The 24,672-nt window shown below is 40.3% G+C and overlaps 1 protein-coding gene across 9 annotated transcripts in view; it reads left to right on the top strand.

Moving 5' to 3' along the window:
* Zhx3 (zinc fingers and homeoboxes 3) overlaps positions 1–24,672 on the top strand; it is a 98,048-nt gene that overhangs the window by 41,505 nt on the left and 31,871 nt on the right. For 7 of the 9 annotated variants that reach the window (XM_048349329.1, XM_048349333.1, XM_048349331.1 and 4 more), the window contains one exon: positions 3,210–3,301. The gene's annotated coding sequence lies outside the window, so the exon portion shown is untranslated. Of the gene's footprint in view, positions 1–3,209; positions 3,302–24,377; positions 24,526–24,672 lie in introns of all 9 variants that reach the window. The other 2 variants (XM_048349336.1, XM_048349332.1) reach the window with 2 other exon arrangements.

The raw sequence follows: 24,672 nt of genomic DNA, 5'->3' as shown, positions 1-24,672 counted from the left end.
GCTTTCTATGCTAGTACTATACTAGAAAATTTTTCTGAGACCATTGCAAATACTTTAGTACAGTTCATGTCAGGAATAAGAAAATTCAGTTTTCAGTTCAGTCAAGCAGAGTTTGTGCAAAAAGTAAGCACATTAATTTATTTTTTAAAAAAACTTATTTTTTTGAAGGGGGAATTTTAGGACATTTTCTGGCAAATGATCTGAGGTTGAGAAAGGTGCACTCTGTCTCTGTCTCTGTGTGTGTCTGTCTCTCTCTTTTTGCCAGTCCTGGGGCTTACACTCAAGGTCTGAGCACTGTCCTTGGCTTCTTTTTGCTCAAGGCTAGCATTCTACCTCTTGGCACTACTTCTGGCTTTTTCCATTTATATGGTGCTGAGGAATCAAACCCAGAGCTCAAGCATCAAACACTCTACCACTAGGCCACATTCCCAGCTCAAGAAAGACTTTACTCAGGAAGAGGTGCTTGCTTTCCTGTGCATGATGAAGCTTTTTTTTTTTTTTTTTAAATGAATTAAGCAGATGGCTTCTGGCTTGTAATCACGATTGTGTTTTATGTTTGTTACTTGTCTTGTGTACTCCCATCTGATTGCTCTTAAGACTCAATGTCACTCAGGTTAAGAGTGTATAGACATCAATAAAGCAAAGCTAAGTGGTCTATAGTGGACAGAGCCTACAGCTTTTGGTATTTTTTTTTTTTTTTTTGGCCAGTCCTGGGCCTTGGACTCAGGGCCTGAGCACTGTCCCTGGCTTCTTCCCGCTCAAGGCTAGCACTCTGCCACTTGAGCCACAGCGCCGCTTCTGGCCGTTTTCTGTATATGTGGTGCTGGGGAATCGAACCTAGGGCCTCGTGTATCCGAGGCAGGCACTCTTGCCACTAGGCTATATCCCCAGCCCTAGCTTTTGGTATTTTTAACAGGTTCCTGTCAACTGGACTAGGGAATAAAAGAAATACACTGCTTTGGCTAGCTGGGAGAGGGGTGGGGTAGGATGGGGTGGGGGGGGGATGGGAGGTGGGATGGGGAGGAAAGGGAGGAGATGTTACCTCAAGCAGTTGAGTACATACTTAACAAGTGTAAGGTCCTTTGTTTAAAAAAAAAATAAAACAATGTGTGAGGCTTTTAGCAAAGAAAAAGAAGGAAGGAAAAGGAAAGGAAAGGAAAAGAAAGGGAAAGGAAGGAAAAACGATACCTTGCTTGTGCAAGGTAAACATAGCAATATACCTGAAGTAAATGTAATAAGCTGAAGTAGTGAATGAATAAGTGTAGTCAGTTTAGAATAATTATTGCTTCAGAAATAACTGTTTTATTTAAAAGGACATCTTTTACTTTATGGAGAATTAAAAACTAGATGTTAAAATAGTTAATTTGACAACATTTTCAAGAGATAATTTAAGTAGACATTCTAGGACAGCAGTTTTTTTTTTTTTTTTTTGGCCAGTCCTGGGCCTTGGACTCAGGGCCTGAGCACTGTCCCTGGCTTCTTCCCGCTCAAGGCTAGCACTCTGCCACTTGAGCCACAGCGCCGCTTCTGGCCATTTTCTGTATATGTGGTGCTGGGGAATTGAACCTAGGGCCTCGTGTATCCGAGGCAGGCACTCTTGCCACTAGGCTATATTCCCAGCCCCAGCAGTTGTTTTTTTTTTTTTTTAATGAAATGTGGATGAACCTTTAGCTTACTGTAAAATTATATATGCTTAGAAACTCTGCCTATGAAAATCAGCCTAGCATATAGTATATTTTCATATAGCACATGCATACATACTTGACTTTTTTAATGCCTCATTTTTAAAAAATCTGGGCACTTTAGGATAATAGAATCTGGCAACTAAGGTGATTAGAAGCATTGTATATGTTCATGTTGTTAAAGCTCTTAGGACAGTAATCAGTGCATAGAAATGAGTGAATGTAAGAATTCCAGTAATAAATTAGAGATAATTTGTTAAGTGATGTTCTTTTGATGGGCAGGCCTGTTGATATTCACAGATGCTTATATAGTCTTGCCTTTTTATAATGTACCATGATCTAGCTATTTGAAGTTTAAGACCTTCTGGTATGCTCACTTTGAGGCAATCTTACGGCTAATGGGCATGTTAATCAAACAGTGCTTTGAGATAGGAATAAAAAGCTTAAGAATAGTGGTTTTTCAAGTGTTTCCGAAGTGTTTTAAAAACCCCATGCATGAAAGATCTCTGGAGCTTCATTGAAAATATATTATGGGTGGGGTTGGGAGAGATGGAGTAGAATGATGAAAAGGGTAACATTGATCAAAAATGCATTGGACTCATAAACTGACATCTTGTGAATTCAGCCCTTTGTATAATTACTTGAAGATAATTTTTAAATAAATAAGAAAAATAAAATGTTTTGGAGTTAGAAAAAAACTGAGTCTTAATTAAGTAAAAAAAAAAAAAAGAAAATACACTTTTTTGTCTCATTCACTAAAAATTACTGTGTTCCCAGTGTTAGCACTGGGCAAAATAGGGATAAAGATCAGAATAAAAGAGGAAGGAATATAATTCCTTGGAAAGAACTTGAGTAGGAGCCATGTTTGCACCTCTGGAATCCATGCAGGGCGAGGAGGGAGAACAGGGCTTTGAATGAAGACCATCAGAAAGTCTTTGTCTTTTCTTTTCTTTTTTTCTGGCTAGTCTGGGGGCTTGAACTCAGGGTCTGGGCACTGTTCCTGAGCTTCTTTTGCTCAAGGCTAGCACTCTACCACTTGAGGCACAGCACCATTTCCAGCTTCTTTTGTGTATGTGGTACTGGGGGATCAAACCCAGGGCTTCATGCATGCTAGGCAAGCACTCTACCACTAAGCCACTTTCTCAGCCCAAAGTATTACATCTTAAAGGGTCTGCATTCTCAAAGTTGTATAGCCATACATCAATAACTTATTTCTGCCAGTCCACCTCAAACTTATCTAGGAGAGAGGGATCAAAATTAATTGGTGGAACAGTGTTAAAAGTTTAGGTTTTAATACATAATTTTTTTTGTGATCCATTTTCAGAGACAATTGAGTTTACCTTCAGGTTTCCACCGCCATTTTTAGAGATTGTAAATTGCTGGTTTGTATTTTAATATCCTTATTTTGTTCTCTCTACCTGCTCTTTATGCAGAGTTGTGAGGATGAATTAGGAAAAGAGATGCTGTCCACACTAGTTTCCTTTGCTTCATCTTCTCATAAAGTGATGCTATGGTATTCTTTTATAGGACTGAGTTGCAACTGCAGAAGCAACAAGTGACACTGAGAAGATGCATGCAGGCTGAATACAGTGAAAAAGGGAACTGGAAAAGACAATGAAGTAAGGAAACAGAATCTTTCCCAGAAAAACAATTTGCTTTTAAGTTTTAACAAAATCCTTGCTTCATCACTTAATTGTGTAATGCTTGAGTCATTAATAGCCACATAAAATCTTTGTGTTGCTGTTAGAATTTCTTTACTTTCTCCACCCTCCTTTTCTTTTTATCATTGAACTCTTTGGTCAAATGATTCATTCTTTAATTTTTTATTTTTTGCCAGTCCTGGGGCTTGAACTCGGGGCCTGGGCTCTGTCCCTGACCTTCTCTGTGCCCAAGGCTAGCACTCTACCATGTAAGCCACAGCACCACTCCCAGCTTTTACTGAATAGTTTATTGGAGATAAGAGTTTCTCAAATTATCCTGCCTGGGCTGGCTTTGAACCTACGATCCTCAGATCTTAGCCTCCAAAGTAGCTAGAATTACAGGTATGAGCTACCAGCACTTGGCTTATTTTGGTTTTTGTTTTTTTATAATTCTAAAAACCCATTTTTAAAGTATAGTTCAGTGATTTTTTTAGGTCATTTATAGGAACTTGTTATACATTTGTCTACTGCTGGGAGCTATAAAAACAGAGTTCTGTGTTTATCTCTGTGATGTGCATGTTTAGGCCAGGCATCAGTATTTAGTCCAGGGTAAAACTTATACTTTGAAGACAGTTTCCATACCAGTTATTGAAGCCATATTTTCAAACATACAGCTTTGGAATCTATGAAACAGGAAGCATTTTTTTATTTTAGTATTAAAGAAAATGTACACTAGCAGTCAATATAAATAGGTTTCATTCTGATTGAATAGATCGGCCCTAGTAAAGATTTTTAAATGAAGAACATTTTACATTATTTGCCTTTATAAGGTTAGGAAACTTCATCTCCAGTATGTTGAATAAAAAGTTTGGAAAGAAAGGGAAGGTAATGGAAATGGTTTTGTAACACACTTAGATAGCTCCGTGGCACCATCTCTCCTCCACAAGCCCATGAGAGTTTCCCCACAGTTGTAGTCTCTGGGACTTTGGGCTTATAACAGTAGTGGTATCTTCTGTAGAATGAATTGCAGCAGAACTACTTTTGGATATTTTATATATCCTGATTATTATATTTTTTAGTTTTTAAGTTGAATGAAACTATTCAATGGCCTTGTATATCAACCCTCTAAACTAACAATAGCAATAAGACACATTTTCTCTTCTTTTCCTTCCTTCCTTCCTTCCTTCCTTCCTTCCTTCCTTCCTTCCTTCCTTCCTTCCGTCCTTCCTTTTTGCCCATCCTGGGGTTTGAATTCAGGGCTTAGGTGCTATCCCTGAGCTCTTTTTGCTCAAGGCTTGAGCCACAGCTCCACTTCTGGTTTTCTGATGGTTAATTGGAGATAAGAGTCTCATGGACTTTCCTGCCTGGGCTGGCTTTGAACCATGATCCTCAAATTTTAGCCTCAGTGTCTCTAGGATGACAGGCATGAGCCACCGGTGCCTGTTTTGAGACAAGTTTTCTTTTTTTTTTTTCTTTGAGGACAGTCTCTCCTCACTGAAAATTCCCCCATGGCTTTCCCTGTTGTAAGGGAGTCTGAGTCAGAGGGGGATATGGCCTGTCCTCAGGGAGCACCCACCCCTCCCCTGTCTGCTTGAGGGATGAGCCTGCACTGCAGAAATTCTCATCTTTGAGACAAGTTTTCTTACACACACATTTTCTAATGATCACCCTCAACTGACTTAATTCAGAAAGGCTCCTGCTTTGAGGCCACTATACTTGTTCCCTTTGCCTAGACTTCTCTCCTGCCAGAAATCCACATCGCACCTTTCCTGTTTCACCTTCAGATTTCTGCTTCAAAATTACTGAACCATTGCTTGAACCCTCAATTGAAAATGATACAGTACTACATCCTGAAATCCCCCCTTCCAGAACATATCACTGTCTGCCTACTACACATAGACTTGTTTGAATGGCTTTCTTTCTGCCTTTTCCACCCTCTGCAACCACAAACCTTCCTTGCCCGAGCTGCTGAAGAGCAAAACCTTAACTTTCAGGAACTCAAACAGCTCTGGAAAGTAGATGTTCAACAAGTATTGGTTGAAGGAATGAATAAAACATACTTGTGTTAGGAAGACGAAGTAAATTTGGAAACCATCTGCTTGGATTGAAAATAATTAGTAGTAGAGGAGGTGAATTTGATCAGAGTACATTGTGCATGTGTGAAAACATCATTTTTTTTCCCAGTCCTGGGGCTTGAACTCAGGGCCTGGGCACTGTCACTGAGCTTCTTTAGCTCAAGGCTAGCACTCTACCACTTGAGGCACAGTGCCACTTCTGGCCTTTTCTGTTTATGTGGTACTGAGGAATCAAACCTAGGGCTTCATGTATGCTAGGCAAGTACTCTACTGCTAAGCCACATTCCCAGCCCCTGAAACATCTTTTTGTAACTAATATGTGCACAGGGAGAGGGAGAGAATTGATTAGACAGGGACTGGAGATGTAGCTCAGTGGTAGAGTATTTGCCTAGCATGTATAAAGCACTGTGAAATAAGGGGGGAAAGGGAGGAGGAAGGAAAATGATTAACAGAAACCATTATGGAAGAAGCATCTTAGATGGCATATTAAAATTCTAGTAAACAAGAAGGCTTAAAAATAGCTCTTTATCTGGAAAGTAATTTAAAAATCACCTTAGGAATATGAGTGATAGATTATATATGTATGTTGAAAAGCTGGCCACAAAATATTAAACAGAAATGTCTAGGAAAGCTTTGGATGATATTTGATTTGGAGGTAAGCAAAAAAGAGAGCAGTTCAAATAGAAAGGGGAATTGCATGGTTAGGATATAATGTACCTAGGCCCTAACAATGCCTGTCAACTCAGGGGTCTGATAGAATGGGGACCTATGTAGATGACTAAGGTTGCAGTAGGAAAAAGTTAGTAGGAAGAGCAACACCAAATGGCATGACCAAGCATTTTGTTCAACATCAATTTCTATGCTTACTATTTGGTGACCACTGAGTGATCTTTCCTTGCTCCAGATTACCTTATCTTTCCTACTCCAGTCCTATATATGTAGCATAGTACATTGATTATTCTCCACATCATGCCTTTTCTGTTCTACCTTTAAGATTTTTAAAAACTAAACTCTTATTTTCAAAAGTAAATGCCATTTGACTCAGCAATTGCATTTATAGGAATTTACTCACACATGACTTATTGAGGTATGCAGCTAGCCCTGTACTACCTCAGCTTCTATTAAAGGCTCATGAATGGTTCCCACCTTGGACAGAGCCTGAGATCTCTCATTGCCATCAGTCTTTTCCTGTGGGTCATGTCTCTCTCTGCTGCCTTGGGTGGGAAGTGCCTTTCTTTTGGTCTGAAGTATAGTTATTTGAAGATAGGAGCTAACTGTATCTTCCATCAGGTTTCTTCTTAAAAACTTTTTCCTATCACGAATGGTTATGCTTTACATTCCATTTTTTAGCTATTTAGATAATTAAATATATGGTAGTGGGTATCTCTACTTGGCTATACATTGAAATCACCTCAGAAGTTTTTATACAATATTAATGACTGATTCCACCTCTAGAGACTCTAAAACAAATTATCTAGGGTGAAGCATGACTATTAAAAATTTTAAGAGCTAAAACAATGGGTGCCAGCGGCTCACGACTGCAATCCTAACTACTCAGGAGGCTGAGATCTGAGGATCATGGTTCAAAGCCAGCCTGGTCAGGAAAGCTCATGAGACTCTTATCTCAAATTCACCACCAGAAAACCAGAAGTGGCACTGTGGCTCTTAGCCTTGAGTGTAAAAGCTCAGGAACATCTCCCAAACCCTGAATTCAAGCCCCCCCAACTGACCTCCAAAAATTGTGTTTAAGAGCTGCCTGGGTGATTTTCATGTGTGCTCAATCTTGAAGACTGGGAAAATTATGATTTTTAAAAAAATATTGGTAATGATTCTCACCATATTAAATTGATCACAACCATTCAAGTGATTTCTTTGGGTTTTCTAATTATACAGTAATATTGTGTGTAAAACATGCTGTCTGTCTGTCTGTCTCTTTAATTTGAACTCAGAATATGGGCACTATCCCTTTGCTTTTTCATTTGAGGTTGACCCTCTACCACTTGAGCCATACCTCCACTTCTGTTGTTGTTGTTGTTGTTGTTTTTTGCCAGTCCTGGGCCTTGAACTCAGGGCCTGAGCACTGTCCCTGGCTTCTTTTTGCTCAAGGCTAGCACTCTGCCACTTGAGCCACAGCGCCACTTCTGTCCTTTTCTATATATGTGGTGCTGGGGAATCAAACCCAGGGCTTTCATGTATAGGAGGCAAGCACTCTTGCCACTAGGCCATATTCTCAGCCCCACTTCTGTTTTTTGCTGATTAATTGGAAGTAAGAGTTTCACAGACTTTCTGCCTATACTGACCTCAATCCTCAGATCTCAAGATCCTGAGTAGCTGGGATCATAGGCATGAGCCATAGCACCTGGCTTATTTTATTCGTTTTCATGTTGCTTTGTATTTGAAGGAATTTCAGGTAATATGTTAATAGTGATTATGCTGTTTGTGCCTATTTTTAATGTTTGTACAGCATTTTTCCCTTGAAGTACAATACTAACATTTGATTTGTAAATAGACATTCTAATCTGAGTTAGAAAATATATCTTCATTATAGTTTTAGAGTTTAAGATAGATGTTATGGTGAGCTTAGTGGTGTGTACCTGTAATTCCAGCACTTGGGAGTCATAGGCAGTAGGATTACAAATTTGAGTCAGCCTAGGCTACACAGTGAGACCTACCTTCTTAAATAAATAAGCAGATGTTGGATTTTTACCAGTTTTTTGTTATCTTTTGGCATGACACAATTAAAATTTTAATCTATTTTTAGTTTCTGTTATTGTCTTTTAAGTATTTAAGCATGAATTCTGTGTGTACTCTACATGTTTTCTCTTTTCATTTTTAGCCCAATTTTGGGGTCAGAGTAGTAGAATAAGACTAAATAACCAGGCTGGGGATATGGCCTAGTGGCGAGAGAGCTTGCCTCGTATACATGAGGCCCTGGGTTCAATTCCCCAGCACCACATATACAGAAAACGGCCAGAAGTGGCGCTGTGGCTCAAGTGGAGAGTGCTAGCCTTGAGCAAAAAGGAAGCCAGGGACAGTGCTCAGGCCCTGAGTCCAAGGCCCAGGTCTGCCAAAAAAAAAAAAAAAGACTAAATAACCTATATCTTGACCTATTTTAGGTGTGATTTCTAGAACATGTCAATTATTTGTTTCCAAAGACTTTGAAAGCATTCATTATAAGTCATAAAAGACTAGCTCCTTTTGAGACATGTAGTTATTTGATTTTTAAAAGATGTTGGTCTAGCTAGGAACTGGTGGCTCATACCTAATCCTAGCTACTCAGGACGGTGAGATCTGAGGATCACAGTTCGAAGCCAGCCCAGGCAGGAAAATCCTTGAGACTATCATGTCCAATTAACCACCAAAAAAACAAAAGTGGAGCTGTGTCTGGAGTAGAGACCTAGCCTTCACTAAAAAATGCTCACTGTTATCACCTAGGAGTGGTACACACACACATACACACACACAGTGTTGCTCTAATAAGGTATTTCATTTTACCAGTATTAACATTTTACCTTTTTTTTTTTTTCCAGTTCTGAGGCTTGAACTCAGGGCCTGAGCACTAACCCTGGCTTCTTTTTGCTCAAGGTTAAGCAATCTACCACTTGAGCCATAGCTCCACTTCCAGCCTTTTCTGTTTATGTGATGGTGAGGAATTGAACCCAGGGCTTTGTGCATGCTAATGAAAGCACTCTACCACTAAGCCACATTCCCAGCCCAACATTTTACATTTTAATAGAATAGCGATCTCTTCAGTGTTATCAGCATTTATCAACACATGCATAGTATTTTATAATTTTGTTACATCTTTTTATCTCCTATTTTTCCAGTTTTATGAGTTTCCTTCTTGGGATTGAAATATAAAACTTAAAAACATATAAGAGGGAAAAAGAAAGAAAAAGATGCAAAGGATATAAGAAAATATCAATTTCCCATTCACTTCTGTTACTCTGTCAGTTCCACTTTCATAGGCAACAACTCCTGCTAGCATCCCCTGCCAATTTCTTATGGATCCTTCCAAGATATGTTTTCTGTTGTTGTTTGTTGTGGGACTTGAACTCGGGGGCTTGGGTGCTGCCCTTGAGCTTTTCTGCTCAAAGTTAGCACTCTATCACTTTAAGCCACAGCGCCACTTCTGGCTTTTTTTATATATGTAGTGCTGAGGAATAGAACCCAGGGCTTCATGTATACGAGGCAAGCACTCTACCACTAGGCCATATTCCCAGTCCTGATTCTTTTTAAAAAATAAGTCTCTCGGGCTGGGAATATGGCCTAGTGGCAAGAGTGCTTGCCTCTTATACATGAGGCCCTGGGTTCGATTCCTCAGCACCACATATACAGAAAGTGGCCAGAAGTGGCGCTGTGGCTCAAGTGGCAGAGTGCTAGCCTTGAGCAAAAAAGAAGCCAGGGACAGTGCTAAGGCCATGAGTTCACGGCCTAGGACTGGCCAAAAACAAAAAACAAAACAAAACAAAAATTTAAAAAAAAATAAGTCTCTCTAAATACTTTTGTTTCTCAAGATTATTAGTTGCATATTGTATATTTTTATAATACCAAAAGTGATATAAAAGTGTTTCTATATTCTTTTTATTACTAGCCCATAAGTTTATCCCTCTTTCTCATTTTCTTTTTTTTTGATAGTACTGGGTGTAACTCATGTTTTTACGCTTGCTAGGCTGATGCCATTGTCACTTGAGCTATATCTCAACCTAGCTTTTTGCTGGTTATTTTGGAAATGAAGTCTGTGGGGTTTTCTGCCTTCAAACTCAGTCTCCTGAACAGTTAGGATTACAGGTGTGAGACACTGGATCCCAGCTCTCCTTCCTTCTTTTCTTTCAACAAGGTATTAATCAGTAGTTTGGGCTGGCTATGAATTTGATTCTCCTACCTCTGCCTCCTGAGTGGTATGCAGGTATATACCACCATGCCTGGCTATTAATTTCCTGTGTAATGGTTTTGTTCTGGTTTCTAACTTCACTGTTATTGCAAAGCTTATCTTTTTGAAAACAAAATATTGTTGGTTTGTCTCTTTTTAAGCTATCATGAGGGCTAGGAATGTGGCCTAGCGGTAAAGTGTTCGCCTCATATACATGAAGCCCTCGGTTTGATTCCTCAGCACCACATATATAGAAAAAGCCAAAAGTGGCACTGTGGCTTAAGTGGTAGAGTGCTAACTTTGAGCAAAAAGAAGCCAGGGGCAGTGCTCAGGCTCTGAGTTCAAGCTCCAGGACTGGCAAAAAACATAAACCAAAACAAAAAGCTATCTTGAAGACTTTATATCTGATGTAGGAATTCATACTCTCAAATTTATGGTCACTGTTGTATTTATTATGCTTTCTCAATCTGTATCCTGTATTTTTCTATTCTTGTTTTTTATTATATTTTATGCTTTATGCAATATTCTTTGCTTCCTTTTAGCTTTTAAACACATTTTAAAGGTGAATAATCATTTGAATTCTCCTTGTGCTAAAAATAATGTATGTTTCTATATTTATTTATTATCATCAAAGCAGAAACAGTAACTTTCTCTCCATATTAGGAAATTCAGTTTGTCCCTTTTTTGGCATCCTCTCATTTTCTTACCCTACCCCCATCTCATATTTTTTTCTTTTACTTTCACAGTTCTCATTTACTTTGTGAGATGTACTAATTCTGAGATTCAACCTATTACCCCTAAGTATTTTGCTGTTTTTTTAATAGACACTGATTTAGAGACAAGGTGATGCAAAAATAAGGATGTTTGTCTCCCTGACTTCAAGGTTCTTTTTCTGGTTGAGGAGGAGGCATGTCATAGAAACCTACCAACCATGGCAAAAGATGTGATGTACCAACAAACATGTGTGTCTAGGTGGCAGAGGAGTGAGTGACATTCAGTGGGTGGGTGAAGGGCATCCTGATTGTAACTGTGTATTGGCCAAACATAGGTGGGTGCACCTGCATGGCATCTCATCTAGGAAGAGTGGATAGAGAGGAGAGTGGGCAAAAGGAGGCTAGGACCAGCTTCAAAGCACCTTGATTGCCTATCCAACAAGTTTCTGACTGCATCATGTAGGCTACTGTAGAAATTTGAGCAGGGGAGACCATGTTTGAGTTCATTTTTAGAAAAATAACTCCAAGCTGGATGCTGGTGGCTCACACCTGTAATCCTTGCTACTCAGGAGGCTGAGATCATAATTCAAAACCAGCCTGGGCAGGAAGGTCAGAGAGACTCTCATCTCTAGTAAACTACTCAGTAAAGGCCAGAAACGAGGCTGTGGCTCGAGTGGTTGAGCCCTAGCCTTGAGCAGAAGAAGCTCAGGGACAGTGCCCAGACTGAGTTCTAGCCTCAGGACCCACCAAAAAAAGAAAGAAAGAAAGAAAGAAAGAAAGAAAGAAAGAAAGAAAGAAAGAAAGAAAGAAAGAAAGAAAGAAAGAAAGAAAGAAGAAGAAGAAAGGAGAGAGGGAGAGGAGGGAGGAGGAGGGAGGGAGGAAGGAAGGAAGGAAGGAAGGAAGGAAGGAAGGAAGGAAGGAAGGAAGGAAGGAAGGAAGGAAGGAAGGAAGGAAAGGCAGGCAGGCAGACAAGCTCTAGCTGCTGGGTGAAGCTTAGCCTGCAGGTAGGAAATTAAGCTTCTGTGTCAGTCGTCCTGATAAGATGTACTGCTGCTTGAACACAGGCTTCCATGAGGATGGAGAAGAGAGGGTGGGAGGTTTTGAGATAGAATCTACAAACACTAGCTGACATGGAGGGACTGGGAAGAGAGGATGTCCCTGAGGGCTTTCTGTTTTATTAGTTTTGAATAACATAAAGATTAGGGTGAGGCAAAAGGTTGGAGACATGCTACAGAAATTAATTTAGGGAAAGGTCTGGCTGAATTTAAGAAACCTTCAAGGTGTTTAGGAAACCATCTAGGAGCTATAAGACTTTCAAGGGAATAAAGATCTAGGAGCAGATAGAAGTAGGAGTTGGAAGGGACAGAAGGAAGATAAGACTCACTTGCCCCAAGGGAGATGCTAATGCTATAAAAACAGATAAAATCTTGCTTACAGAAAGCTTGTAGGCAGAAAATGAAAACTCTTACCTGGTGCTGGTGGCTCACACCTGTAGTCCTAGCTACTCAGGAGGCTGAGCTCTGAGGACTGGGGTTCAAAGCTAGCCCAAGCAGGAAAGTCCATGAGACTCTTATCTCCAATGAACCATCAGAAAACCAGAAATTGAGCTGTGGCTCAAGTGTGCTAATCTTTTAACTGTATTTTTTTTTGTCTTTTCTTTTTTGGTAATGGGGATCGAACCCGGGATGTTGCAGTTGCTAGGCAAGCACTTTGCCGCTGAGCTACATCCCGGCCCTCAAGTGTGCTAATCTTGAGCTGAAGAGTTGAGAGGCAGTGCCCAGGCTTGAGTTCACAACCGACAAAAAAGTCAGAAGTGGAGCTGTGACTCAAGTGATAGAGTACTGGCCTTGAGCAAAAAAGCTTAGAAATCGTGCTCAGACCCTAAGTTCAAGCCCCATGACCGACATAAAGAAAATGTCTTAGGATGGGCTCTTAGCAAAGGCCAAGATCTGTTATATATGTGTCCAACCTGTAGTGGCTAGAGCTCTTCAGATGGCTTAATTTATCTTCCCCACAGCCCTATGCATGGAAATTATTATCACTACTCTGTGGTTCAGAAAACTAAAGCTTCAAGGCATTGTCACAAAGCTAGTAAGTAAGATTAAAAATGAAACCCCAATGCCAAGTCAGAGCAAGGAGAGGAGAGGCAGAAACGTGGTATGGAAGAGTTGAGGTGATTGTTTAAAAGGGTTGTGGAGCCAGCAGGGGCCTGTACTCAGAGGTCTATAAACTAAGGAAAAGCTAACCCAGTTGTTCCTTAGTTAGAAGAATAGCAACACCAGTATGCTCAGTTCCCACAGAGCAGGCAAGTCAGCCTGCCCTGGACTCAAATGAGGAAATGTAGATGTAGATGTATTGCTGTCCTTGGAAACTGTGTGGTAGAGTGATAAGAACACTTGGTCCAGGGGGTGGCCTTGGTGTTGTTTACGCGTGAGGGCAAGAGGGCTTCTGATCTGCTCCCTCTCCCCCGTCTTGAAGACTGCATATCCTATTGTCTTGTTGTACCTCTGTTGCTGAATATTAATAATGTTTAAAAAGAAACTGCCAATTCCCTTTCATGTAAGCTACTGTGTTTAACTTGCTTTCTTGGAGTGTTTTCTCTTTTCCTTACACATTGTTTCTAGATGTTTCTAGGCTGTAGATGCCCTGTGAGTGACTCAATGTAATTTCTAACTTCCTTTTTTTGGCCAGTCCTGGGGCTTGGACTCAGGGCCTGAGCACTGTCCCTGGCTTCTTTTTGCTCAAGGCTAGTACTCTGCCACTTGAGCCACAGCGCCACTTCTGGCCGTTTTTTTCTGTATATGTGGTGCTGGGGAATTGAACCCAGGGCCTCATGTATACGAGGCGAGTACTCTTGCCACTAGCCCGCTAACTTACTTTTGTATGAGACCCTACCTAGAAGCTCCTAGGGGTCTCTTTTCTCCAGATCTTTTTTTTTTTCCATTCTAGAAGCATTTTTTCCTAGTTCAATTTCTTCTTCAATTGAACTTCCTCCAGTTTTCTAGTTCACAGATGGCGCAGTCTGCACTTGACAGTGAGCTCATCTAGACAACAGAAGGGTGTGGTGCTGAGAGCACAGGCTCTGGAACCAGGCTGCTCAGGATCAAATACTGACCCTGTCCACTATTAGACAAGTGAGCTCTGGCAAGTCATTAGTCCCTGAGTGTCTCAGTTTCCTCATTTGTGAATTGTAGAAGAGTAGCTTTTGTCACACACACACACACACACACACACACACACACACACACACACACAGAACTACTATATGTGAAGTGCTTAGAAGGAATGGTGCCCAGTATGTGTATTCTCTACTGTTGTTATTACTGCTTTATGGGACAGAAATGGCCTCTTTCTGATTTTTTTTTTTGGTGCCAGGGATGGGACTTGAACTCAGAGCCTGGGTGCAGTCCATGAGCTTTTTTTGCTCAAGGCTAGTGCCATTCCACTCTTGATCCACAGCTCTACTCCCTGTGTTTTTGGCAGTTAATTGGCGATAAGAGTCTCATAGATTTTCTTGTCCAGACTGATCCTTAGATCTCAGCCTTCTGAGTAGTTAGGATTATAGGAGCCACCAGTGCTCTGCTCTCTTTCTTAGACCATAGAAACAAGTGATAAATTTACAGATTTTTTGAGCCTTACTTGATGAACTAGAAATAAGCAAATCCTAGAATCAGGTAGTATTCCATCAAATTTGCTTCCCCTCCTACCCCTAGTACTGATGATTGAATTCATTGTCCTTGTCCTTTCCCTTGAGTTTTTACAGAGCTCTGAAATGATCAGTTTTAATCTTGGTCCAGATGTGGCATCTGGAGTTGCCAATGTCTACTGTGTAACTTTACTTTTCCCATCACATTATTTAATTGATGTTTTTTAGTTAACAGGCTATATAAAATGTATTTGCATCTTACAGTATAGTACTCCTAAACATGTTGGTTTTGTTCTTGTATCTTTCCATTCATCTCATTGCAAAAAACATTTTTAATTTTATATATTTCTATCTTATTTCATTTGGCTTGCTGAACTGAACTGAATTTCTAAAATATTCTAGGTGGTAATAGTGACCTATATTCCTTTTTTGACATTTGAATTAGAGATAAATGATATCTTATCTATATACCAGTTCTCTTTTGTTGTTCTCTTTCTTAATAATTTTTTTATTGTAAAGGTCATATACAGAGGGTTTTCTTTTCTTTTTTTTTTTTTTTTTGGCCAGTCCTGGGGCTTAGACTCAGGGCCTGAGCACTGTCCCTGGCTTCTTTTTGCTCAAGGCTAGCACTCTGCCACTTCAGCCACAGTGCCACTTCTGGCCATTTTCTGCATATGTGGTGCTGGGGAATTGAACCCAGGGCCTCATGTATACAAGGCAAGCACTCTTGCCACTAGGCCATATCCCCAGCCCGTACAGAGGGTTTTCATAAATAAGGTAATGAGTACATTTCATTTTTGAAGTGTTACCCTGTTAATAGTGCTTTTATTGGGAATAAATATTATTTGATTCTTTCTTGTGTTCATTGACAGAGTCATTTGGTATTTCTCATTAAACTTTTTGGTTTTGTATCATCTTTATCTGGAATTATAATTCAATGCAGGGCCAAATTTTGATCAGTTTGGTCATTCATTCATTCATTCATTCATTTACTTTTGGTGGTACCAGGGTTTAAACTCAAGGCCCTGTACTTTTTAGGCTCTACTAATTGAGTCATGCCTCCAACCTCTATATTATTTAATTATTTTTGCCAGTCTCTAAAAAAGTTTAACTCTGTTTTGTCAGAACTGTTATCTGCTACAGGATTTTGTTGTTGTTGTTGTTGTTGTTGTTCATTTTTTTTGGTATCAGTCCTAGGGCTTGAACTCAGGGCCTGGGTATTGTCCCTAAGCTGTTTTGCTCAAGGCTAGCAAAAAAGCTCCTCTTAAGCCACAGCTCCACTTCTGGCTTTTTTTTTGGGGGGGGGTTAGTTAATTAGAGATAAAAAATCTCATGGACTTTCCTGCCTGGCTGTGAACTACAATTTTTTTTTTTTTTTGGCCAGTCCTGGGCCTTGGACTCAGGGCCTGAGCACTGTCCCTGGCTTCTTCCCGCTCAAGGCTAGCACTCTGCCACTTGAGCCACAGCGCCGCTTCTGGCCGTTTTCTGTATATGTGGTGCTGGGGAATCGAGCCTAGGGCCTCGTGTATCCGAGGCAGGCACTCTTGCCACTAGGCTATATCCCCAGCCCCCTGAACTGCAATCTTTAGATCTCAGTCTCCTGAGTTTCTAGGGTTACAGGTGTGAGCCATTAGCACCCAGCCTATGGCAGTGTTATTTCTTGGATTTTATTGAGCTCTTTCTTTTTCTTTCTTTCTTTCTTTCTTTCTTTCTTTCTTTCTTTCTTTCTTTCTTTCTTTCTTTCTTTCTTTCTTTCTTCCTTCCTTTCTTTCTTTCTTTCTTTCTTTCTTTCTTTTCCTTCCTTCCTTCCTTCCTTCCTTCCTTCCTTCCTTCCTTCCTTCCTTCCGTTCTTTTGTTCTTTCTTTTTGCCAGTCCTGGGACTGGAACCCAGAGCCTGGGCACTGTTCCTAAGCTTCTTTTGCTCAAAGCTAACACTCTACCATATGAGCCACTTCTGGCCTTTTCTGTTTATGTATTACTGAGGAATCGAACCCAGGGCTTCATGCATGCTAGGCAAGCAGTCTACCACTAAGTTACATTCCCAGCCCCTTTATTGGGCTTTTTAAAGTGATACATCTTAATCTGGATCTGGTAGCACATGCCTGATCCTAGCACTTGGGAGGCCAAGGCAAGAGGATGGAGAGTTCAAGGCCAGCCTGGGCTACGTAGAAAAGGAAAAAAAGAAGGAAGGAAGGGAGGGAGGGAGGGAGGGAGGGAGGGAGGGAGGGAGGGAGGGAGGGAGGGAGGGAGGGAGGGAGGGAAAATAAGATGGGAAAAGAAAAGAATGGCATGCTTTTTGCAAAAACTTGAAATAGCATTATAGTTACAGACTAAAGAGTAAAACATATCTGATAATCTTGTTCTTCAAACACAGAGTAATTAATGTTGGGTTTATTGTGAATCTTTACATTTTTTTCTATATAGCTTCTCTTATTTTCTTTCTATCTTAACAAAGTACTTTGTTTTATATTTAATAGTATATCATTGGCAACGATTTACATCCATGTACATTCTTCATTCTACATACTTTATTCTTTGTAACATCTGTAGAGTATTCCAGAATATGGAGTGGTCATAATTTATTTAGCCAGTGATTCCTGATTTATTCTTGATTTTTTTTACTGTTATGTAACATCTTGTTACATGTTTGTATGTGTGGGTATTATATAGATTATTAACATTTGAATTGTCAATCAAACATGATATATAGAATTAGGGTTCTTAGTTTGTAACCCCCTATAGTTGTATAACAAATGTGATGTGTATTGCATGTTGTGAGTTTTCCTAGAGCAAGATTGTATAGATTAGATTCGCTGCTTTCCCCTACCCCTCAAAAAGGGGAAACTACTTATGTAACAGTAACTCCTTGGCACATCACCTTTATAATAATAAAAAACTTAAAAACTTTTAAAAAAGGAAACTGTAACCTACAAAGCTAAATAATTTGTGTGAAGTCTTTGGTAGGATTAGGCTTTAGCTTATTATATTGATACAAGTGGTTTCAAAAGAAGAAAAAAAGTTCAAATGGAATATACATCAAACTTTCTGTAGTGCTACTAATCACTGAAGCGGTGATTATGAGAGCTACATAGATTATTTTATTTATTTTTATTATCTCTAAGTAGTTGTACAAAGGAGTTCCCATTTAGCAAAGCATTTTTAAGTATAATGTGTCTTCATAAATGTCATACCTTTCAACATTTTTACCCATCTTTTCCAACCCACCCTTTCCTTCACTCCTCTAAATTTTGTGGAATATGCATTGAACCTCCTAAACTGCATTCTCCCCCTTCTCTTTATTCATCTACCCTTTTCCCCTTGACCCCACCCTACCCCTTTTGAGTACCCATTCTAAGGAATTACACACTATTTAAATTCTCCCTTAAATCTACTATATTTCAGTTAATACATTTTTATATACTTGAATGCCATCCCACGTATTTAATGATAAGTTGATAAGCTAAATTTAATTTCCACATATAAAGGAAAATACACATCCTTGTCTGTGAGCCTGACTTACTTCACTTAGCATAATTTTTTTCAGGTTTTTACATTTCTTAACTAATGGTACAATATCAGTCTTTCTAATGGATGAGTAAAACTTCATTGTGTATATATACTACGTTTTCTTAATCTATTCACGAATTGAGGGGCACATGGGCTGGTTCTTTACTTGGCTATGGTGAATAGTACTGCAGTTAACATGTTTGAGCTGGTAACTTTACCTGTATCCTGGTTTGTAATCTTTTGGGTAAATGCCCAGGAATGGAATTGCTGAACCATAGGGTAGTTCTATATTTAATTTCAAAATTTAAGGTTTTTCAATGAAGATTGGTTAACTTTATAAGCAAAACTCACACAAGCAAAATTATAATAGCGAATTTTGTATGAAAGAAATGGCAAGGGAAAGCCATACTGACAAATTTCTTTGGAGTTTTAAGAAGGGTAAGTAGGTTTGTGAATTGAGAGTCAGAAGTACCTTAAGAAGCTTTTGGCAAAATTTGCATAGTCTCAAATAAACTACCGTACCATGTTATTTGCTATAAAGGGAAAGGTGATAAAAGGTGGAGAAACCACCTTGACCAAGTGATCAAGGTCAACATCACCAGCAATAAGACACATTAGTATAATGAGCGTATGATGTACACCAAGAAGAATCCAACATCATTTCTGTGGGGTTTTTTTTTTTTTGCCAACAGTGCATAACCTCATTGTAATCTTTTACTTCCGATTTTTTATTAATGTAAATTAATTTTACAAAGGAATAAAATACTACATAATATAATCAAACTCTGGAGAATAAACAGTAAACAGGTACAAGTAACAAGGATAGGTGCTGGTGGCACACATCTGTGTAATCTTAGCTGAACTATTTAGGAGCCTGAGAACCCATCTTTCAGACTTCTGTTTTGGTTGCCTCTGGTGTTATTTCTTGTACTTGCAAGAATATGGGGCAAGAGATGGGTTTAGACCGTCTTGTCCAGACCTTGGCAGTTTCTATTTAATTGTTCATCATTTGGGCATCATGATTGCTTTAATGGAGAATACTTTAGACATATGAAGTGGGTGGAGAGTTGGAGAAGGAGGACTTCTAACAGACTTGAAATCTGAAAGGCTTTCTTACTCCACAGACCCATGGGCTTAGGCCTGGTTAGCTGCCCAGTACAGGCTGTTACTCATCCATCTTTCTTGGCTGGTGATGTCAGTTCTTTGTGTCTGCTTTAAAAGCAGGCTCTTCTTGTTGTTTTAGGCTCACTTAATAATGCAGTAGTTTGTCATACTTCTAACACAATCGAACACAGAACTGTTACCTTTGTAGGAAAGCCTTTTCTTAGCCCCTTTGGTTAATACAATCTCCCTTTTGGCAGGAATTTTACTTAAATTCAGCTATGCAACTTGTTTTATGGCTTAATTATAAGATATTGAATTTGCGTGTGTATTTTATTTCAAGACTGCAAAGTAATGACCCAGTTTTTCATAAATTAGTACCAAGGTTTTGACATTTCCTACTTACAAATGAGGGATTTGAGGTCACCTCAGTTCTTTTACAATAAATACAACTTTAAAAATTAGAGTAAGAAATTTTTTATATTGGAAGCCATGGGTCATTTTGTATAGCTTACAATAATAATTTTGCACAAATAATTTAAGGTTAAAATTACATACTATTTATTCCCACCCATTTCCTTTATTGGCTGTGACACACAGGAATTACGCCCATTGCTTGACTAACCTTTCTGACCTTTTGTTACTTGGCTATAAATTGACTTGGTTCTTTTGCAAAAACACTGGGGAGGGGGGGATCTTTTTGTTAGAACCCAGCCAATTCTGCTTCAGCCCAGAACAGTTTGTTCTCCTGAAGAAATGAGCCAGCTCAGTGAACAGAAAAACATAGCCATAAACTGGCATTGCCAAAAACTGCAAAAGCAATTGCCCACATTCATTCCACAGAGCAAGGGACTTCTAAAGGATTGAGACTTTAAGGGAGAGACATAGAGTTTTGAGCTCCTCTGGCTTTAGGTAAATTAACTGATTCACTAGAATGAGTTGTAACTGAAGGGGTTCTTGGGCTGGGAATGTGGCTTAGTGGTAAAGTGCTTGCCTAGCATGCATGAAGCCCTGGGTTCAATTCCTCAGCACCACATAGAAAAGGCCTGAAGTGGTGCTGTGGCTCAAGAGATAGAGTGTTAGCCTTGAGCAAAAAGAAGCCAGGGACAGTGCTCAGGACCTGAGTCCCAAGCCCCGGACTGGCAAAAAAGAAAAAAAAAAAGGCGGGGGTGTGGTGGGGAGTTCTCTTCATGAGCTGTGGTAGTCACTAACATTTTAAAATGGGAACATAGAAGAATTCTTCCTCACCCTGCTTCTACAGTCTTCTCATACTGCTAGAGTATGAATTATCAATCTACCCATAAGGCTGGAACTTTTGTCCAATAGTATGCACTCCCCAAGTGACTATTCTGTGTAGGACTGAGTGTTGTTCTAGTCTCTAACGAAGATATAGCTGAGCACTAGTGGCTCATGCCTGTAATCCTCAAGAGGCTAAGATTGAGGATTGCAGTTCAAAGCCAGCCCTGGCAGAAAAGTCTGTGAGACTCTTTTTTTTATTTGTTTGTTTTGCCTGTCCTGGGGCTTAGACTCAGAGCCTGAGCACCATCTTTGGCCTCTTTTTGCTCAAGGCTAGTACTCTACCACTTGAGCCACTTGTTTATGTGGTGCTGAGGAATCAAACCCAGGGCTTTGTGCATGCCAGGAAAGCACTGTACTGCTAAGCCACATTCCCAGCCCCCCTCCCCCAAATAACCACCAGAAAACTGGAAGTGGCTCTGTGGTTCAAGTGGTAGAGCACTAGCCTTGAGCTGTAGAGCTCAGGGACAGCACCCAGGTGCAGAGTTCAAGCCCCATGACCGACAGAGAGAGAGAGAGAGAGAGAGAGAGAGAGAGGAGAGAGGAGAGAGGTATGAAAAATAGTTACATGATCACTGGACTGGTGGTCATGCCTGCAATCCTAGCTACTCAGGAAGCTGAGATCTGATGATTGTAGTTTGAAGACAGCATGGGCAGAAAAATCTCTGAGATGTTTATCTCCAATTAACCAGCAAGAAGCCAGAAGTGGAGGTGTGGCTTAAGTAATAATGTGCCATCTGTGAGTGAAAAAAATGATCTAGAGTGTTAGGCCGTCAGTTCAAGCCCCAGTACCACTACACACAAAAAATCATTACATGATAGTGGGGTAGGTACAGTAAAAAAAAAAAATTGTGTAAGATACAGTATATAACAGAATAGATCAGAGAGTAGAGGAATTTGAGTGGGGGTTGGAGATATTTAGGAGTTTTTCAGGTGGATAAAAGAAAAACATTGGGATCAAAGAGGATCAAATGTAAGTAAAGTTGGAAGCTGATGACACAGTATGGGGTTTCAAGTACTGGAAGTAGAATTATACTTGAGTACAAAATGAGAAGAGAAGGGAATGAGCCTAGAGAGGAACGGGCTGGACACTATGCACCCTAACTGTCCCGCACCACCGCTTGGAATTTCTCTCAGGGGCTACAGAGCTATGGGAAACAAAGCAGGAGCCTGACCTGGGCCGGGTGGGGAAGGAAGATGTGAGTTTTCAAGGAACCTTGGGCTTAGAATGGGCAGGTTAGACAGAAGGAAGGACTGACACCAGGCTGAAGTGGGCTCCTGCAGAGGGCAGCTGAGCTAAAGGTGTGTAGCTGTGATTCAGAGACACCTATGGAGAAGGCAGGGGGCAGGTAGTGTGGACCAGCGGTTACTGCAGCAGTTTGTAAACTAGAGCAGAGGAATAGTTCTTGGGGTCATCTCGGTGACTGGGAAGTACAGGGAGAAAGGAAGGAAATAAGAAGCTGAGACTTCTATTGAACTCTCTATGTGCACTTTCAAATATGCAATCTCGTACATATGCCTGCTAATTTTCATAGAGAGCTTATCCTGTTGCACTCAGATGACTCCCATTGTACCCAAGAAAACTGAGGTTGTGGAGGTTCAATATTTCACCCAAGTGTCAAGTTACATGTACTTAGGATGTAGCCAATTCAGAGTTGGAGCCCATGTTTGTCTGACTGCAAGCATACTGACATGCCCCCTTTACATAGTTCTGTTACGGAACCACTTGGGTAGAATTGTTTTGGGGGCATGCCCAACTAAACTGGCTAAAATTATGAATGAGTGCATATAACTAAAAGTCAAGGTAATTTTAGATGTTAAAGTGTGTTTGTATGTATAACAATTCATATGAGAACATCAAACATTGACCTTTTGAAACTGGAGATTTTAGGACTAGCATAAATTGAAAGAGTTAATTTTAGCTATAAAGGGTCTCAGAAAACATATTTTTGGGCTAAAAAGTTTAAAGAATAGCTAGGTGCCATGGCTCATGCTTTTAATCCTAGCTACTCAGGAGGCTGAGATCTGAGGATAACAATTCTAAAACAACCAGGGCAGGGCAGGAAGATCCATGAGACACTTATCTCCAATTAACTGCAAAAAAAAAAAAAAAAAAAAAAAAAAAAAAAAAAAAAAAAAAGGCCAGAAATGGAGCTGTGGCTCAAATGGTAAAGCCCTAGCCTTGAGCAAAAAAGCTCAGGGACAGAGTCCAGGCTCTGAGTTCGAGCCCCAAGCCTGCACCAAAAAGAAGGAGGAGGAAGAGGAAGAAGAGGAGAAGTTTATACAGCAAAAAAGAAAAAAAAAATCATCTTAAGTCAAACTTCAAGAAAAATGCATAGGGGCTGGGGATATAGCCTAGTGGCAAGAGTGCCTGCCTCGGATACACGAGGCCCTAGGTTCGATTCCCCAGCACCACATATACAGAAAATGGCCAGAAGCGGCGCTGTGGCTCAAGTGGCGGAGTGCTAGCCTTGAGCGGGAAGAAGCCAGGGACAGTGCTTAGACCCTGAGTCCAAGGCCCAGGACTGGCCAAAAAAAAAAAAAAAAAAAGGAAAATGCATAATCTTGTTCATGAAACATCCATCAGTTAGGAGGTCATGAGTTCCAGGGTTAGATACTAGGAAATAGGTGGTAAAAAACACAAACAAAACTGGACTATTCTATCTTGGTCAATAGATCATTCTCTGTTAAGTTACCAAACAAAAATACTGCCGTATTAGGGATTGGAACCTTGAGGTTCTAGCATCAAAGGCTATAATTATGGGATGTTGCAATCTGTTTCTTCAGCATCTCATTTTCACCCTTCCTTTGTTTATTTCTGAGAGTGGAACCAGAAATGATGAATGTTTTCAAGATAGGAAAACTCAAGATATGCAGAGGAAAGTATCTAAATCTTAAATGCCTTACTATTAAGTCTACATTATCTTATAGCGTCTCTAGTCAAAATGCTAGGTTTTTAGGAAAAAATTAATAGCCAGTGTGACAGAGATTTGGAGCTGTACCCATGTTCCCTAGTCCAAAAAGAGTTCAGATTATATATAGCGCAGGAATGAAAAGACGGCTCTGCTTTTCTCTAGTGGCCGCCGAGCATAGCAGGAAAAGCAGTTATGTAACTGGATGTGCTCATTAATTCTGCTGTTAATTCACACAGATGGACCTTCATGAGTCCTTTGTTCATCTCAGCATTAACTCATGTGCACTTCCTTGAGTTATGAGGCCTGTGGCAGGCACATAAGAAAACGCTGGCTACCCAGATTCCAGACCTCCCCTGACTGGAGCAGACAGACCTATAAGCAGGTTGCCACAGCTTGTGGAGCAGAAGGCTGAAAACGGAGCTGAGGAGAAAATTCATCAACCACGCCTGAGACTCTGATCATACTAAGAGGCTCCTTAGTCAGTGACTTGCCTCTTAGAATGTTGCTTTCATGCCTAAAAAGATTACAGGGCTCACTCAACACCCAGTTATTTCATGATGTTGTGAACACCAGGTAGAATAACTCATGCAGAGTACCCTCTCCCTTTCCTGACACTCAGTGGCATTTTTTAAAATTTAATTTTATTGTCAAGGTGATGTACAGAGCGCTTACAGTTAGTGAGTACATTTCTTGTCAAACTTGTTACCCCCTCCCTCATTTTTTCCCACTTACCCTGCCTCCAACCCCCACCCCCACCCTCGGGGCAAAATATTCATTTCTCAGCTACTTTCCTTTGCTCAACTCCCAGTCCCAGCGCTACCTCATTTTCTTTTTACTGAGAAACATGATCCCATTTACTTAACTTCAGTAGATCTCTCTTGAACTTCAAACTTCTCTCATGCTCAGCCTTCTTTTCTTCTGTCTCACAGGAAAAGCATCCTACCTTCCTTTCCGATTTTCCTGAGCAATGGCAGGCCTGGGGTGAGAGGTGAGGTAATGGGAGACGGCCTGAGGAGGTAAGGATGGCGTTGCCGTCACAGACACATCATAATCAGATGCCTCACATCTCCCAAACAGGTTTGAAAGCCCCAGCCTCTTGACTACCCTGTAGTCTGGCAACATCTCCCACCGTCACTTTTATTTACTGAAAATTGAAGAGAGTTTGCGCTTTCCAAGCTGCTAGGTCTAGAACCTGTTCGTTCCTCAGCTCTAGATGCTCTGCTC

Source organism: Perognathus longimembris, chromosome 6, assembly GCF_023159225.1.
Source record: "Perognathus longimembris pacificus isolate PPM17 chromosome 6, ASM2315922v1, whole genome shotgun sequence".
NCBI classification, from domain to species: Eukaryota; Metazoa; Chordata; class Mammalia; order Rodentia; family Heteromyidae; genus Perognathus; species Perognathus longimembris.
The sequence above is the reverse complement of the archived record's forward strand: the minus strand, read 5'-3'. Positions and strand labels throughout refer to the sequence as shown.